Genomic DNA, 6390 nt, shown 5'->3' with positions numbered 1-6390 from the left:
TCCAAGTTATCTTTTGCCACCGGTACTTCAATCTTTTTGGTCCACCCATTTTCATGTAGGACTTGTTCTTTTTTATCCTTCCTGACCTCCATTATTTTCAGATGCGCATCATGAGCCTCTTCATTTTGTTGTCCCCGAATCGTCTTGTTTCGGGTGTCTTCTCCTTTCTGTGCCCTCTTCGTATCATACACATCTGATATCCTCCGGTACTTCACTTCCCCTACAAACACAACTCTTCCTCTCAACCTCAACCGATTTATTTCTCTGATTGCCTTCAATGCTCCTCCCTTCGTAGTATATCGTATGAACGCAAAAATGTATATATTATCGCCTTTTTGTTTACGCGATAAATATATGTCATTTACCGATTCATTCTCTGATTGCCTTCAATGCTCCTCCCTTCGTAGTATACCGTATGAACGCAAAAATGTATATATTATCGCCTTTTTGTTTACGCGATAAATATATGTCATTTATGTGTCCAGTCCAGTTGAACAACTGAAATAATTCTCTCTTAGAGATGTCTTGAGGAAGGTTATCCACGAAAACGGAAAAAGACTCTTGCTCTAGCCGTCGATACTCTTCTCGATTCTAAATTCTCGGATCTTTGTCATGTTCCCTAGCTCTACCCCTCCCCGTGTTTTCCACCCACGCTCTCTCTCGCTCTCTCAATTGTTGATATTTGATGTTGATGTTAGTAGTGATTATGAACAGAAATTGGGCTTTGGTTGATAAATTTAGGTGTTGAGATGTTGAGATTATATGTACTGATGATGAGAAGTGTTTGAAAAATAGGTGAATATGATTTTGGGAGCATTAGAGTTGTTTTGGATGTAAAATAACGGTATAAGAATTGAGGTTTTGGAAATATAAAGGTTTAGTGATTTTTGGTAAAACTTAATTTTTAACCAACTTCGGCAGACTATAACTTGAGTCTCGGATTTTGGATTTGAATAAAATTTATTTCAAATTAAAGATAATTTTAAGAGTTTTAAAAGGATTTAAAGATTGAGGAAATCAAAGTTTGGTAGAAGAAGTTATGGACATTGGAAGTTGGGTACAAAAAACTAAATTTGGCTAAGTTGCAGAAAACTTAAAATTTTGGTGTGCGTGCTTACGCACGCTATCGTGCGCACGCACGGACCAGAGCGTGTGGTTGAGCTCGTGCGTATGCACAAGAGGTATGCGTACGAACACCCTGAGGATTTTGCAAGTGTTCATATGCACACTATGATGCGTACACACATGTTGGGAAGGTCTCTCTGTTGCGTGCGTACGCACACTTCAAGCAAATTTGGTGGTGTGTACGCACGCATACATGATGCGTACGCACAGTACCTTGTTTTACACTAAAACTCTATTTATCACTCGTTGAACTTTCGGCAAGCATGTAAACCTCCGAAACCACTGTTTTGATGAAAATACACTATTTTTAAACTATCAACCTTTTTTTTAAGTTTTCCAAACCTTGAAAACTTTGTTTAAGGTCCGATAGCTAGGTTTTAGGTTATGAAATAGGGTTAAGAATGTTGATGGGGCTAGTTTTTGTATCAAAAGAGAGTTGAGAAGTGAATAATTAATTCGATGAGATGTTGAACGTGATGAATGAGATATGATGAGAATGGTTGTGATATTATGAGATGATGATGACAGATTATGATTGAGTTATATGTGACTGGGTAAGAGACAGTAGCGTTGTCCACTTGCTCCGGGAGAAGAATGATGAGAACTGAGTTTAATTATGAATTTTAATGAATATGAATGAATCAAAGTGATATTAAAAATGAGATTGAATCTGATTGTGATATGTCACCGGCTAAGAGGTAGTGGCGTGATCCACTTGTTTCGGGTAAAAATTGAGACTCTGGGTAAGATGCAGTGGTGTTATCCACTTGCTCTAGATAAGAGTCAAGAAGTCGGATAAGATGCAGTGGCGTTGTTCACTTACTCCGGATAAGAGTTCGAGACTCCGGATAAGATGCAAGGGCTGAGTTTTGTCGTTGCTTGCTCTGGGTTGAAAATTGTAACACCGTCTGGGTAAGAGGCAATGATGAGGTTGTCCCCTTACTCCGGGTACGCAGGTAAGATGGAAGGGTTGCGGTTGGGTCCTACTTTCTCCGAGTTTGGTGTTCTGTCTAAGGTTCGCTAATGAGACTCATCGGGCATAGGAATGACATGCATCATGTGCATTTGTGTGATTTGCTTGATAATGCTTTGTCTCGGCTTGCCTAATTATTTTTCTGTAATTAATTGCTACTTGTCCTATCTGTTGTACTTGTTATCCATAATTGTATTTTTCTTGATTGTCTTGTATGTCTTTGCAATTGAGAGATATAACACCCTAATATACAGATCCTTATGCTTGAGTTATAAGTCAACGATATTACTATGTCTTTACAACTGAGAGATATAATACCCTAATATACAGATCCTTATGCTCGAGTCATAAGTCAACGATATTACGGTGGTACGACCCAAGGTGGAATAATAGTAAGTATGTGTGTGTGTGTGTGTTTAAATGAAAGAATTAGTCGCGACCTGCGAAGTTTAGACCAGCTAGGGTACAGAATTTAAAACTAGTTTTACAACAGTATTTCCTATCTCTCTCAATTAAAGTTCAACACCTCTATAGGCAAGTTGTAAAATAAACATTTACATACTTCATATTAAAAGTTTTTCAAAATAAACATGAGAGATTCTAATAGTACAAAACAGAATCAAATAAACTTCGCCGCTTTCTAGACGAATCCAGCTCACTACTAAGCACCAGGACCTGTATCTGAAAAACAAAGAATATATACCGAATAAGAACCCCCGACCCATGGGTTCCCAGTACGGTAAAAGTTCCAAATAAAAACAAAGCACTATAATATAAATTCACTAAGCATCTTAAACTTCTTACCTCGACATATCCATCCTAAGTTCTCACTAATCCATAACTTGGCAACTATGATAGGGGATTCTAATTCTAACCCAATACCCTTTATACTTTCACTACCTTCCAACCGAATAATGCAAGACCCGAAGCATCCCTCAAGTAATTCAACTTTACACAAACACAAACAACACAGATAAGTAATGCACAAGTAAGGCAAGTATGGCAAGTAAGACAATTAGCAAGTAATCATGAAACATGTACAATTAGACAAACCTAACAATTAAGCAAACCCAAACAATTCAAACATATGCATATGATGTATGCCTATCCTACTGGCCGTGAACTCACATGTCGGTTACCTTGCCAGAACCCGACACACCCGGTAGCTAACCCGAATATCATCTCTCTGACATGCCTCCACACTTTTGGGATATAGTGCCCGTCACACTTTTGGGATATAGTGTCTGTCACACTCTCGGGATATAGTGTCTGTCGCATTTCCTGGGACAAAGTGTTCCCACACTCTTGGGATATAGATCCCGCCACGCTCTCGGGATATAGTGCCCGTCACACTCATGGGATATAGTGTCCGACACACTTTCCAAGGTAAGGTGCTCCCACACTCTTGGGATATAGCGCCTGCCACGCTCTCGGGATATAGTGCTCATCACACTCATGGAATATAGTGCCCGACACACCTTACAATAGAGAGAAAACTCAACATACTCATCATCAACAATCTCAATCAGATTTTCATTATCATATTCATTCATTCAATATCATTATGGCCAAGAATTCATCAATTATATAGAACTTCCTCAAGTAATCAATCATAGCCACATTCAATGTCTACCAAGGATATAGTGCCCAGCACACTTTTGAGATATATCTCCCATCACGCTTTCCAATCTCACTCACTATTTATCATTACCACCCTTATACCCTCTCTCGTACACTCACATTTCATCAATTCATATCTCAATTCAATCTCAAGTTCATTATTTATCATCATCATCAGTCACTTCTCATTCAACATTGCCAACACTTCATTACTTAGTTGCTCACTTTATCCACACTTTTCAATTCAAACCCCCCACTTCAAAACCTTTCTTCACCTTTAAGTCACCATCCTTTCCTAGTTCAACCCCCTTCATTACCATTACAACTCAATTATAGGGTCTTAGAGAGAAAAAATAGAGGTTTAGTGGTTCAAAATTACATTTTAAAACACTAAACTCACTTTGCTGATTTCAGGGGTCACGCATACGCGTGGACGTGTTTTTCTTGCTCGCATACGCATGATCATGCTCGCGTACGCAAGATACCAAACCCGAAAGAGTTGGTTGCATCGCGTGTAGGTGGTCGCTACACGAGTTCTTTTGAGTGGGTAAAAAATGCTAAGTGCTGCAGAATTCTAATTTTGTACACAGAACTTTCGACGCACATAACTTTTTCGTTTTAAAATATTTTTTATCCGTTCTTCAAACGGTGTAAACTTCACGGACCCAATTTTCATATGAGATAAGTTTGAAAGAATTTAGGAGTCCGAATGCCAAGTTATGGCTCGCCGAAGTTCGGCAAAAATTCAGTTTTTAACAAAGTTTATCAAACCTCTATTTTCACCAATCTCATATCTCAATACCAAAACTCAAAGCTTTTTGACAATAACTAATCATACCAATTCTATTTCAATGCCCAATTCATTTCATAATACCCCAACTCACCACTCCAATAAGCCTAATATTTCCAACTCACAATTAAATCAACTAAACTTCAAAGTTCATACTCAATTCACAATCATATACTCAACTATCATCTTCATGACTCATCATTATCAAAATTTTATTCCATATTACACATCATCATATGATATAAATATCACTTAACTTTCTTACTTCTTCCAGCCTCCGGCCCAATTTCACGGCCTCCGACCCAATATTTATCAATTCAATATATACATATTACTCATAGTGCACAATGATTATCCAATCTCAATATCATCTATACCAACATCAATTCATAAATACCATATCAATTCTCTCCATACTAATTAATCTCATCCATACATTCACTACACATATCAACACATTCAAATATACTATTCAAGCTTATCCCTAGGGGGCATCTAACCTAGGAATTCACATCACACCACACGGTACTTAAATGAAACTTAAACCGTACCTCTTGGAGCCAAAATAATTGAACTTTTTCTTTGGAAATCTCTACCAAACTTTAGCTCCAAGCCTCACCAAATTCCCACAAGCAATATCAATCTCCCAATTGTGCACCAAAATCACCTAATACTCTAACATTACTAATTTTCACACTTATAATCAACCTAGGATTCATGAAATTGATAAATCACTAGGGTATTAAAATTTCTTACCTTAAATCATAGAATTGGTTGATGAAACTCATCAATAGCTCATATTAGAGCACTCCTAAACAACCAAAATCACAATATCTCAACATACACTTAACCAAATTTGAATCCAAAGAGGGTAAAAAAAATTGGGCTTTGAGTTTTAAAATACTCACCACAAAACTTAGATAGAATCGAAGAGGAGAAAAAGAGCAATGCGTGGCCACAAACAGCTCGTCAATCGAAACTCCGTAACTCAAGTTATGGTGGTTTGAATATTGGTGAGTTAGGGTTTGGTGTTCATCTTCTTTTCTCTCTTTCTCTCAACGTGTTTCACCTCAAATGAGGGGTGAAATGCTGAATGTTGGTGCTTTTATGGGTTGAGTGAGTGGGCCTTGGGACTAATTGTGGCTCAGGTCCATTTGCTTAGCCCGTTGGCCCAACTGTGGACCAAAACCTTTAAAATTAGAGTTTAAATTCATACTTTAAATATTTTTACTTTTCCAAATTAACTTTATCTTCTTACTGTCTTTACTCAAAAATTAATTTTCTCAGACGCAGTACCGGACGGGAGTAAGCCAATACTGCCGGCAAAAATGCTACTTCGCATTTTTACGCTGAAAACTATGTTTTTCAACTCAGAAAAATCCACTGAGTCTAAATATCATATTTAAATTATTAAATTTCGATTGCTAAATTTTCTAACCATATTCGCTCATATTTAATTTATTATTTATTTAATTTTCATTTATTCGGGGTTTTATAAGAGATCCCTTATGCTGGCGGAGGTGACGTTGAGGGTAGTTCCATCGATGATTTGAAAGGTTGGAGAAGACAGAAAGTAAAGTGTTAGGTTAAAGTTAGATCTAGAACTGGAATACCTTATATAACTTACCAAATCTCTGGTTTAGTATACTTCTTAAGTTTAATTCTAAGTGTTGGAGTTCTAGGAATGCCTCTGACTTTTCTGAGATCTTATATATTATCTATGTGGGCACATTTACCATACTAAGAACCTCCGATTCTCATTCTATACATATGTTGTTGTTTTCAGATGCACGACGGATGGCACCTCCTTAAGCATTCTAGAAACTCTTTGGAAGCGAAGAACAATTGTGGGACTTAGTGTTTATATTTTGTTTATATATAT

Source organism: Arachis ipaensis, chromosome B10 (genome assembly GCF_000816755.2).
Source record: "Arachis ipaensis cultivar K30076 chromosome B10, Araip1.1, whole genome shotgun sequence".
NCBI lineage: Eukaryota > Viridiplantae > Streptophyta > Magnoliopsida > Fabales > Fabaceae > Arachis > Arachis ipaensis.
This window is presented reverse-complemented; position numbering follows the sequence as displayed.